We start from the raw sequence: 13,549 nt of genomic DNA on the forward strand, positions 1-13,549 counted from the left end.
TATAAATCTCCACTTTCAAATTTTCTTAAAAAAAAAAAAAAAAAGAAAAACCCCTAGGAGAGAAGAGATTATGAAGGCTGTTTGAAAGTGGAGATATAAAATAGAAAAAGGACTTAAATATTGATATATTTCTTACCCACACCTACCATATCGCTGTAGAAGACATGGATTCAACCACTGGACTCTTATGGATTACTTTTATGCTGCCTTTATGTGCTTTTTGAGAATCAAAGTGTTGGTCACTATTCACTTGTATGGACCAAAAAGCTGAGATATTCTTCTAATAATCCTAATTTGTGTTCTGCAGAAGAAAGAAAGTCATACACATCTGGGATGTCATGAGGGTAAGTAAATGATGAGAGATTCCTTTTTGGGTGAACTATCCCTTTAAGGAACACACCATTTTTTATGGCATTAGATAACAATATCAAACCAAGTGGCATTTATTTTGAAGAAACATAACAGAAGTGCACTTTTTAGGTAAAACATTTAACCAAAAAAATATTTTTTTTTCAGGTTTTAAATGATAAAACAACAGATAAAAAGTTTGTGAAAAGGTCTAACATTATTTGCTTGCAAATGCCACATGGTTTGAATTTTTTGTCAGTATAACGCAATGAAATTCAGACATTTTAAAGTGTCTTACAAGTGTCCCAAAACATTTTTAGGGTTACTGTATTTGCATGGGTAAGTTTCATTTGTGTAATCCACCAGTTGCTATACAATACTAAGGTTATACATTTCATATAATCAGTTGACTTTTTAATATATTCCCTAATAATAATAGTATTTATTTATACAGTTTATGTTGTTTACTTTACTTTTGATTAAGGCTGTTATCGATGAGGTCGGTTTAGGGATAAAATCTCTCTAAGGAATAGCTCTACCTAGATTTTAGATACATCTGCACTCATATGTCTACATATAGTTCATGGCTTACAAAAGTGCAAAAACTAATTTGCTATGTGAACCTGAAAGAAAGTGTTCAGGGACAAAATAATACTTAGAACATAATCTCTATACAAGATAAACATTGCATTTAACATTTATGAATATATAATTCACATTTGCCTTTACATTTGTCCTCTCATTGACACTTATCTACACATCTTTATATACAGTCTTGGTATATACATAAGGGATAGCGTGGCACTGCGTTTCAAGCACTTTGGAGGACATGAAAGTTTGCAGAAAGACAACAGAAAATGCAAAGCAGAGCATTTAGAGTGTAACCAATGGTTGATCTTGGTACTAGTGGCTGCCAAAAGTCTCAGTAACACTTTCCAATAAGCTCTCATTTGTTAAAATTAGTTAATGCATTAGGTGTCATGAAAAAACAATGAACAATATATTTTTGACAGCATTTAATGTTAGTTAATAAAAATACAATTGTTCATTGTTGTTCATGCTAACTAATGTTGTTTTTTAATGGTAACAACAACAACAACCTTAATGTAAAGTGTTACCAAAAGTAAAACATTACTTATGAAAAAATCTGGAGCGTACACTCCTATTTGTAATGGTCTGTCCCAAACACAAGCTTTTTTTGGGGGGTTAAAATGTGAAATATTGAAGATTTCCAGGGTTCCCCATGGGTTCCCTTCTAAAGAAATTTCCATGATTTCCCTGACTTTTGTGATTATGGTGTAATTTCTAGAAATATTTATGTTCATTATAGCAATTTCAATGTCTGTGTAAACTGTATCATTTCCATGACTTCTCCAGTCACACTTAAAAAAATTCCCTGATATTTCTAGGTTTTCCATGATCATGGGAACCCTGGATTTCCTATCAATGGCCTACCTTGACTGCAGGGTCTGTGTTGTATTTTATCGGCTTTTTAAATTAACAGTTTACCCAAAAACAGAAATTCTGTCATCACTTACTCACCCTTATTTTCTGTGAACATGTACATGATGAACATGCTGCTGAACACTCAATGTTTCTCTTATTTTTGATCTTCCTCCATTCTTTTTCAATGGCAGGTCATTTTTGACCGGGAACACCACAAGTGTGACTTTGTGCCATTTTGTACAAAATAAAAGCATTTCAAATCAAACTTACTTGCATTAAAGCACACAAGTGTGATATATAGTACAGAATGTTTTCATATTTTATTTATTATTGCCAAAATTATCCACAAATAAAGCTTTTTTCACTCAAAAACTGAGGTGCATAAGCTCAGGTCAGTGAGGCCTACGATGAATAATCTCCAAAAAGAAATACAAAACCTGTGCTAATTAGAAGAAAACAAGATGATTTTTCAACACAGCACATGGGTTAATCCACCCCCTGCCCAGTAGGTGGTGATATTCACAATGAATGTGAATATCCAAAAACAAAAGAAAAATCCCTAGGAGAAAAGGACTAATATTGCTCTGTTCTCACCCACACCTATCATATTACCTCTGAAGACATGGATTCAACCACTGGAGTCGAATGGATTACTTTTATGCTGCCTTTATGTGCTTTTTGAGCTTCGAAGTTTTGGACCATTATCACTTGCATTGTATGGATCTACAGAGCTGAAATATTCTTCTAAAAATCATAATTTGTGTTCTGCTGAATAATGAAAGTCATACACATCTGGGATGGCACAAGGGTGAGTAAATGATGAGGTCATTTTCATTTTTGGGACGGAATATTCCATTAAGTCTTCTGTAGTCACATGATTGCTTTGTGTGATAAACAGGCCGAAATTAAAGTTATTTAAATTGCCACAATTAAAGTGCTTCCTATGGTGAAACTCTGAAATCAAATATGCTGACTTGAGATGCATCAACTGGATAACACCAATCATGTTTGGTTCAAGGCATTCCATGTTCCTCAGAAAAAAACAGAAATTCATACAGTTTTGGATCAATATGAGGGTGAGTAAATTATGTCAGAAATTACATTTTTGGGTGAACCACAGTACACTTAATTTCAGAATTTATTTTGTGCGTTAACTGTAATGTGAAATTTTCAGTGTTCCCTTCCTGCACAAATACAGATAAAAGCAAATCAGTTTAACTATTAATCAGAATAATTGGATGTACTGCCTGTAGTGTGTAGGTTAGAGGGGTTGCGAAAAAGTGAGAAAGAGAGCATGAGACAAATTGCAAAATTAGAATGAAATAAACCTGCATGCTATATGCCACCAAGTCATCTACAAAGAGTATGGTATGGCATCTCCTTGGACCCTGTAGGTAAAACATAGAAGGCCGACTCTTCACCAATAGTGTGGGTCTTAGATCCACGCCTCCAGCACAAGAAAGTGCATGAGGTTCCTTTGAAGTCAGCAAACTGCTTCATATGTGTATTATATTGTAATTGCAGCTGCGATATGGCAGAAATAAAAACGTCCCAAAAAATCAAACACAACGACGAAACAAAACAGACAGAATTGTTCAAAGAGAAACAGGGATTATAAGACAAATCTCCAGGTTCCTCCACTAGAAATATGAACCAAATCCATTCTGTTGCTTTTATTATGGCACCTTTTGTGTGTTTGGCATCTTGTATCTCCTCTCCTGTGGTGCCGGTGAGGTGGGACTCCAGGGTTTGGGTTGGGTGGGGTTCCAGTCGGGGCCAGCAGGATCGGGGGAGCTCCGGCGAGGCTGGCAAGCTGCTGGGTGGGCTCAGGGGTCAAAGCGTGGTGCTCTGGCCTTCCTCTTCAGAGTCCCTTTCCGGAGAGCTGACCATGCCAAAGGAGCTCCGACATGGGACCACCCTGAACTCGTCCAGCAGGCTGTCTAGATTGACATTGATGGGGGGGATTTCCAAGCTGAAGATATCTGCTTGAATATCATGGAAAATTATGGCCAGAGCGATGTGACAAAGACATTTACATTAAAACATAGAGAGACATGATGGAAGTGGTGATGATGAGGATGTTGAAAATGACAAAAGGAGAGAGAAAGCAAAAGTTGATTCAGTTCCCAGGTCGTTGTTAGAGGCACAGTCAGCGAAGGGTGTTGAATTTGTGTTGTAGCAGGAGAGGGGCACATAAGATCATTTTTGGGCATTCTACACAGGGATTCTGTCACACTGAGTCATTGAGGAGAAAGGGGAGTTATCTGTTTCCTTTGAAGCCACTAGTGTTCTCTTCTCCTGCCTCAGTGCAAAATCCTTAATAGGGTCATATAAAATAGAAAGTAATACATAAAGCTTTTTGTCATTTTTTTTGTAGAAAGTAAAATAACAGAAACAATAAGAGTTCATACAAACCACAATCAGTGTTGGGGAACGCAACTTTTAAAAGTTACACACATTACTCCTAAATATGCTAATCAGGTTATATCAAACATGATCACAGGAAATTGACATGCTACTTCCGGATGTCCATGTACCTGGAAATTGTCCCCATATACTGCCGAATTACTGACATGTGCAATCCCCAAACAGACATTTTTGGCGTCAATTAAAATGTGTTTACCCTCCCTCTGGAACTGCTGGTAGCCCGTTACACATGCAATCTTCGGGTTCTAGTCCTATAGAAACCAGGAACTAGTAACGTTCACATAAAAAATGGTGAACGTGATTTGGCAGATGCTTTGTTACTCTAAAATATTTATATTCTTTTTCTTTAGTTAAGGATTACGGAGTAGGACTCATGAAATATGTATTCCTGTTGACTAAATTACGTCATTTTCAACTAAAAATACAACTCGCTTTTGGTGCCCCTCTGTGGACATTTCACCTCAACAACACTTCCAGCTTCAGCCACTGGGGGCACTGATTCGAATTTCGGTAAACACAGACCAAATTCAGCAACAGGACTTTCGACCTCCTGTCGCCGAATTCACAGCATGATCAGTCAGTTACATTGTTACTTCTTACAAAAAGTAATGTTTTACCTTTTGCGTTACTTTTTTTCAACTAGCTGAGAGCCTCTCAATTAGCAGGCTAGCAGGTGTTTTGATAAACTTAAATGATACAAGAACAAATATACCAAGAAAATGGGCATTTTAATGGGTGGCAGAGAGGTGACATACTGTAAATGTAGACACAGGAGGAACCAATATTGTGGGAAACAATGCATTGCATAATCAAATGTATCGATTCTGACAAAAAGTTGCCAATTGTGGTCTTGTACACTGATTTTCATGACAACGGCAAAGTTGAAGGCTCTTAACACAAAACTTAAGCAGCAAAAATGGTTTCTTTCTGCTTGTTTTAAAACTACATCTAACTAAATTTGGAGAGCTTTATGCTTAAAACAAGACAAATCTATTTGCCAATTGGGTAAGAGTTTTGCAGTTACAGTATGGGAAAAGGAGAGTTTTCCAATTGTAATAGTCCATAAAAAAATTCTATGTGCATTACTTATTTGAAAAAGTAACTAGTTTTGCATTTATATACAAACAATATGCATTTAGGGCTGTCCACATTGAACACGTTATTGCATCCATCCGTCACCAATAGTTTTCCCATGTAAAAATTTGCTTGATGGATGTCTTTGACCGTTGTGCCATGTTTCGCTGCTTTTTCAGCATCTTGCCCAAGAGAGCTGTGTTTTTATTAGATGCCATGTCAGGTTAAAAAGAACTTTAACTGTTAAAAACACCTCTCAAGACATCTGCGTTCTGCTCTACTGGTGGCTCTGCATCTAGCTTTGTTCAGTGCAAATACACATTCGGTGTGAATATAATCCCCAACACTGATCACAATGACCAAAAAAACTCCACACAGAGACAACAAGGTGGTTGCAAAGTGAACATATGGTAACAGTAAGAACCTTGTCAGTGGACTATACAGATTGGTGGACTGTATTCTGATTGTGATGATATCCCCTGTGTAAGAATGAGATGGACGCGGATAGCGTAGAGTTTCATTGGTGCTCTGCGATGGATTCGATTTGGAGAGAGTTTGCGGTGGTGGGGCTTTTGGGAGGGGGTATGAGTAGGCATGGAGGATGTGAGGTCAGGGCCCGAGGCATTGAGATGAACTTCAGAAGCGACGACGTTAGCAAATGTGTAATGTTGCTCTGGAAAGTAAGAGTGTAAGCCATGCACAGACCAGTCTCACACCATGCACAGACTACACTGACAGGAAGATGAAACCAAGGACAGCCCAACGACTTGGAAAGAAATGAGAGTGTTACGATATGAGAAAGAGAGCAAGGTTGCAGAAGGCCCCAGATTCAGCCACAGCACCAGGCCAGACGGTGTGACATGAGGCTATGACACGGGCACTGCAGGGTCTGGCTTACCCTAAATGTCCCCCTCACACTCAGCCCACACTCAGTCCCTGGCCTCACACAGCTGCAAGGTGCACAACGATGACAGGGGATAAAAGAGTCACATCAATCAGTGCTCAGAAGAATGACTGACAGACACGCCTCACATGAGACAACATACAATCAGTGCCACACAGCGGGCCACTAAATGAAACAAACACCACAGAACCTAACTTGAGAGGAAACAGCATCACACTGACATTGAGACTATAACTAAGGCTGGTACTGAACTTTAAAGGGATAGTTAATCTAAGAAAGAAAATTCTCTTATGATTTACTCATCCTCATGCCATCCCAGATGTGTGTGACTTTCTTTATTTTGCAGAACACAAATGAAGATTTTTAAAAGAATATTTCAGCTCTGTTGGTCCATACAATGCAAGTGAATTGTTGCCAGAAGTTTGAAACTTCAAAAAGCCTATAAAGTAAGCATAAAAGTAATCCATAAGACTCCAGTGGTTAAATCCATATCTTCAGTAGCAATATGATGGGTATGGGTGAGAAACAGATCAATATTGAAGTCCTTTTTTTTATTACTATAAATCTCCACCTTTGACCAGCCCCGGCCAGTAGGTGGCGATATGCACGAAGAAAGCGAATCGACAAAAAAACAAAAGAAGAAGAGTTTGGAAGTGAAAGTGCTGATTTATAGTAAAAAAGGACTTAAATATTGATCTGTTTCTCACCCACACCTATCATATCACTTCTGAAGACATGGATTTAACCACTGGACTCCAAGTTTTGGACACCACTCATATGGAGCTACAGAGCTGAAATATTCTTCTAAAAATCGTAATTTGTGTTATGCAGAAGAAAGATTGTCATACACATCTGGGATGGCATGAGGGTGAGTAAATAAGATAATTACATTTTTGGGGTGAACTATCCCTTTAAAGGTAAAGTGTGTAATATTTTTTGTTATGCTAAATACTTCATTCTATCCCTGTTTAATGTGTAACTATAAGTAGGCCATTTGTGCACTAAAAAGTGTTACTACTTCTAATGTTGTCAGGTTGATTCAGACATGTTCAATAATATTTTTTACTAAATAATGATATAAAAAAGGTTCATTTAGATGTATGCACATAAAGCAAATTTTTTACGTTAACATTTAAAAAATAAAAATAATAATAATAATTCAGTGTAGGTTAGTCTCATGTAAACAGACTTCATAATAGAGTGTGATCCATAAGGAGTGCAAAAGTCCGGTTCCGGAAGTAAAAATCGCATTAATTTTTTCCACAGGCAAATTAATTTTGAACAATAATAACAAATAAATCTTTAAAAGCTCCAAAGGTGGCCAATCAATTTTAAATCAATAGTTTTATATTTGATGAGCATTTTTAATTTGAGTACATCATTCGCAATGCTTCATGGGATTGTAGTTCATGCCCTCATGAAAGACATCTTGTTCCTTTGTACTTCTGTCCAATTTACAAATGCATTTTTGCCTCAAATAAACGTTTAAGGATTTTATTAAAATCCCTATGGTTAAAATGAATGGGAAAAATACAGCCGGAACCAAGACGGCTGAAAAAGTGGACTGGCACTGTTACGCTCTATTGTTGGTTATTCTTCCCAAGAACCTCCCAGAAAGAAATCGTCTGACATATAAATCGACCAGTCACAGTTTGTTTTGTTTTTAAATGTTACAGGCTGATTTGTCTGAAATGGATTATACCACAATACAAGTTCCATGTAAAAATATGCATTAAATTCATGGCACGGCACTCTCCGTAAATGGTTGTACAGACCGCACCGAAATATAATAGCAGAAAATGTCTCGATTGTTTCCATCAAATAGTTCATCACAGCTACTGATTATATAACAGACAAAAGTAATAAAAAAGAGGAATTTATAGTTCTGCTTGTAGATATCTTGATAACTTCCTACTAAGTGCCTCAAACAAAACTGAGTATCTTTCAAAAACTACATGCCACTAACTCCTAGAAACTGCATTAACCCATCTAATCATAGAGGAATTGGCGATTGTCAGCTAACACTTGCCATTTTTTGGTGAACTATATGCATTACGTTGTCAGTGAACAGATTGTAGAGGTCCACTGGCACGTCATCTGAGGCTTTTAGACTACTTGTATGCTGACTTTCCTGAACACTGTGGTTTTTGTAACATGTCACCACGGGCAAAACCAGTGGTGAGCACCTATTTGTCCAAACAATGAGAGAAGGGAGAGTTTTTGGGAAGCTTATTTGAAAAGAGCCAATCATTTTGGTGCTGCTAGTGGTGCAAAAATAACACACTTCTCATTTCAGTCAAACGTATAGTACATCCCTGAGCTTAGAGTGAATTCCCTCTGTTTCATAATTTTGTTAAAGTTGTAGAACTAGAATATCATATTTAGGATGCAACATTCAGTAATTATAAAATAATAATATACTGCACTGTACATCTTAAAGGTAACTGAATCTATAGTCACCCCATATTATGATACATAAAGGTTAAACCGAATTATCATAGGGGACAGCATCCTTATAGTCCATCGCCTGAGTAGGACGGAGAAACAGACAGTTTGAGAGAGGGATGCTGGACCCCCATTCGTGATGTTGTAACTGAGGCATGTTTACCTGTGGACATGCTCTCCCCGGGGGACAATCCGTCAAGTAGACCCTGCTCCAGGGGTTGGGGGGCCATAGGGGGGACGGTGGGTGGTTGGGGAGGGGGCAGACTGGGTCTCTGCCTGGGCTTTGTGGTAGGCCGGTTCTTTGTGAGTGTACCAGTCAGAAAGGGTGGAGAGGACAATGAATGGGGTCCCCCTAACGGGGTCTGGCCAGGGGAAGATGCGGACAAGTGTCCAGGGGGACAGCCCAGACCGTAAGGGGAGGGGTACTTGGAGGAGTGGGGGACAGGCTGACCGGAGACGGCTGACCTGTGGATTGGTCTGACATCACCCCCGACTGGCAGTAGGGAACCTTGGGCGGCACAGGGGCAAGTTTCTTTGAGGCTGTAGGGAGAGAGAGAACACAAAATCAAATTTGCATACATGTAACTCTTAATGACTCTTCAAACCTGTTTACACATGGTGTTAAAATCCATCTTGGGTGTTTGCAAGTGGACAGAAATACAGTAAAGGTGAAATTGGAGTAAGTTGATCCCTCAACCAGGACACAATAAATGATAAGGCCTACTACAGATAGTTTGCTGCAGTAACAACAACAACAACAACAAAACACAATTTATTTGCATGAGATATAATATATGACATCCTAGTCATTTGCACACAAAGTGTGAAAACCAAATTCATGCCGAAAAATACTTACACTGCAAAAATTTTTTTTCTTAATTAGTATTTTGTCTTGTTTTTAAAACAAGAAATATTTACTTGATCAGCAAAATTGCATAAAAATCTGCCAATTGGGTAAGAAAAATAAAAAATTTTCTCTTTGAATTGTTTCAATTGTTTCTTGTTTTAAGCATAAACCTCACTAGAGTCACTGCATTTAGTTCGATTTCTCTGACAACAAGACCAAATATTGAATATTTAATTTACTTGTCAAGTAAATTTATCTTGTTTTAAGAATGTACAGTATTTTTAAAGGAAAACTAGACAAAAATACTAAAGAACAATTTTTTTGCAGCGTATTTTGGTAAAGTATTCAGGGTGTTAGGTAAAAATCCTATTCATTTTTTTAAATACATTTTTGAGTCCATACTTGTATTTGTTTATTGGTTTAATTGTTGTTGTTTTTTGGTCTCTAGGCCCCTCTGACCTCTACAAAACTAAAAATAAAACGGACAATGTCTCACCTACACGCTTAAAGCGACAGTCCTCCCCAAATTTTTAATTGCTTATTGACCCATATGTTGTTCCAAACCTGTATGACTTTCTTTCTTACATTGAATTCACAAGGATATATTTTAAAGAATGATGCAATCGCTGATTTCAATACAATAATATTTGACCATGACTTATTTTTAAGCTTAAAAAGTCCATGAGACTCAGGCATCATATTCCAAGTCTTCTGAAGGCATACAATCATCTAGGTTACCAGTGTAACCCCCATTCCCTGATGGAGGGAACAAGACGTTGTGTTGACTGTAGTGACACAAGGGGCTTCTTTCGGGAGCCTTGGATACCTCTGAATATGAAAAAGTCCAATGCCAAATTGGCTAACAGAATTTGCATGTCCTGGCCCTGGACATACAGTTATAAAAGGCGGGGATCGTACATCTGTTCAGTCAGGTTCTGCACTGAGGAGCCGAGAATAAGGTTCGGCCATTACAGCAGCTTGCTACAGTGTTGTGGCAAGGGGGACACAACAACTCGTTCCCTCCATCAGGGAACGGAGGTTACACTAGTAACCTAGACGTTCCCCTTCTGTCACTCACTCGACGTTGTGTTGATTGTAGTGACACAAGGGGTCCCTATTCAATAGCTCCACCTACACTGAACCATGTTACTTGATCTGGAGATGCTGGTGCATCAAGCTATAGCGTACCAAAGGAGCATGGGCATCAGACTGCACGTAACCTTCCCCAATGCCCCACCAAGGCATTTTTTGTTAGGTTCCCGGCATCACCAAGGATTTCCCTTGAGGGGTGGGAACAAGCGACGTGACAAGCATGGGAGCAGGCTGCGCTAGCCGCGGCCCTTTTCTCTCTGTATGTTTCTCCTCATAGAGTGTTAGATGTGGCTGGGGCCATCTAGCTATAACACGCATCAGGAATGGTGTTCTTTTCCAGTCCTATTCTTTCAGAGGGAAAAGACCCAGCGGAGACCACAGCCTGCCCAGGCTGAGGAGGTGAAAATGCGGCAAATACGTCACGTGGCCCTATTACACCACACATGGAAGTAGCGCAGTGGTAGGTCCTGCCTAATGAGGGAAGAGTTCTACAAACACGGCAACCGGGGCAGAGGATAATGCCCAAGGGGTACAGTGGAAAATACATCACAGGGGGTTACCGTGATAACCGGCACCTATGGAGCACCAATTCCAGTGCAGAGTAACTAGTACCCATAGTGGGTCTGGTCGGAAATTCCTCCGCTGAATTTGCAAGCCAGAGGGCTGTGGAGGAAGAGTGCCTGTCCGCCAATGCAAACAAAGAGCTGCTCTGAGAGTCTAAAGCTCTGTGTGCAGTCCAAATAGGTACACAAAGCACGTACCGGACACAGCAACGATAAGGTTGGGTCTTCCTCCTCCCGGGGCAGCGCTTGCAGGTTTACTACCTGGTCCTTGAAAGGGGTCATAGCAACCTTGGGCACATAGCTCGGTCGAGGTCTTAGGATGACATGTGCATCTGCCAGACCAAACTCCAGCCAAGTGTCACTGACAGAGAACGCTTGCAGGTCTCCAACACTTTTGATGGAAGACAGCGCAATCAGGAGGGCCGTCTTCTGGGAGAGGGCACTTAGCTCGAAGGGGGTTCTCTGAAGGCCCGTAAGGACCATGGAGAGATCCCACGAGGGGAACAGGCATGGCCTGGGAGGGTTAAACCTCTGGGCACCTCTTAGAAACCCCTAAGGACTTACCGTCCACTGCATCATGGTGGGCCACTATAGCGTCTACATATACCTTTAAGGTGGAGGGGGACAGCCGCCCCCACTACTGCGGGTAGCTCTATGCCGGGGGCTGAGAGCTGTGCCCTGGTTAAGGCGTAGCAGAGGGATGCCCTCAGCGAGCAGACGAGGCTCGGCTGGATGTATACCGGTGCCGAGGTAGGATGTGTTGGATGGCCTCCGTCTGCTTTTTCACCACTGAAAACTGCTGGGTGAAGTCTTCAACAGTGTCGCCAAATAGACTGAGCTGGGAGATGGGGGCGTTGAGAAAGGGGGCTTTGTCAGTTTCCCGCATCTCAACCAAGTTCAGCCATAGATGACGTGGCCATCGTGTGCTCATGGAACGTCTCTCATCCAATCAGAATTGAGGACTGGAACTAACTGTTGTATATTGACAAAGATACAAACTTTAGCAGATCTAAATATTCTTTCTCAGTTTTCACAATCAATACCCCTACTTTGTATGTTTTTATTTTCAAAGTAAATTTAATCAAAACCTATGTGTTAGTTGAGGATGTGAGGTCATGTTTGTTCTTCGGCCAGATCTTAAAAAGGAATTTATGGTCAGACCTTGAAAATGTCATTTAAATACCTCTTTTAACATAATTAAATACTATTTTATTTAAATAAACACAGTATTAACCTTTTTTGTTTTACATGTAAAAGTATAGGCAAGATAAATACAGATAAAAAAGTTTGGCTGCAGTTCAGTTTATAAATGCAACATTCATTAAAATGTCTCCTTTTGTGTTCTGCTGAAGAATGAAAGTCATATGGATTTGGAACAACATAAGGGTAAGTAAATAAAATAATTTTCATTTTTGGGAAAACTAATGTGTGGAAACAATTACTTTTAACAATTATTTTATATATAAAATCTACAATTCCATAAATAAAAAAATAACTCTGTTATAAATAATGACATCATCATCCTCTCAGGATGTGAACTCTACAAGTATGAAATAATAATCATGACAAAAAAATGTAATCAATTAAAAATAATTTTAAAAACTGTTAACGGTGATTGGATCACCTGATATTATAATTGTGATAATACCAGATGTAAACAGGGCCTGAAAGAATTTTATCCTTACACTTCATGATAAATAAAATTATTAAAATGATTAAACAGGAACCCCAGTGGGACGAACCTTTGCGTAAGGTGTGGGGGCTTTGCTCGGCCGAGTGTGGAGACTGGCTCTGCTGACCGCAGACAGTGGGTACTGTTGCTCCTGATGCCTGCATAGCCTTGTGGCCAATCACAGGAGAGAGCTCCTTGCTCTTCAGAGTGCTGGAAAGAGAGACAAACATGACTGCCTGCCATCAGTCTGCGCCCACCATCTCATTATGACAAACAGTGTTCAAGCACTCCTCACACTTCCCCATTGCTACCAATAAAACATTAGAATAGCGGCTTTAGTGCTACATGGATGTGCTGCTGGTTTTGATGGTCTCTAAATTTACATTACGCTAGCTATGCTAGCTGAACTTCTGATGCCCCTGATGAAAAAAACAGCTTAAACCAGCCTAATGTGTTTTGCTAGTCTCCCAGCCTGGTCTAGATGGTATGTTTTGCTGATTTTAGAGTGTTTTTGGCACTAGTCAGCTGGTCATGCTTGGAGTCCAGTTAAACACCAGCTTGGCCAGGCTCAAAAACCATCTTGGACAGTTAAAGACCAGTACACCATGGTTTAAGCTGTTTTTTTCTTTATTAGCTGCAATCATTTTTTGTAATTTACAATTATACATTTATCCAAAGTGACTTACGGTATATTCACGCAACATATTTTATCAGCACATGTGTTCCCTGAG

General features: G+C 39.4%; 1 pseudogene; it reads right to left on the bottom strand.

The window, feature by feature from the left end:
• Window positions 1-2,387: 2,387 nt before the first annotated feature.
• Window positions 2,388-13,549, bottom strand: part of LOC127648249 (rho GTPase-activating protein 44-like) — a 111,016-nt pseudogene continuing 99,854 nt past the window's right edge.

Source organism: Xyrauchen texanus, chromosome 8, assembly GCF_025860055.1.
Source record: "Xyrauchen texanus isolate HMW12.3.18 chromosome 8, RBS_HiC_50CHRs, whole genome shotgun sequence".
In the NCBI taxonomy this organism is placed as follows: Eukaryota; Metazoa; Chordata; class Actinopteri; order Cypriniformes; family Catostomidae; genus Xyrauchen; species Xyrauchen texanus.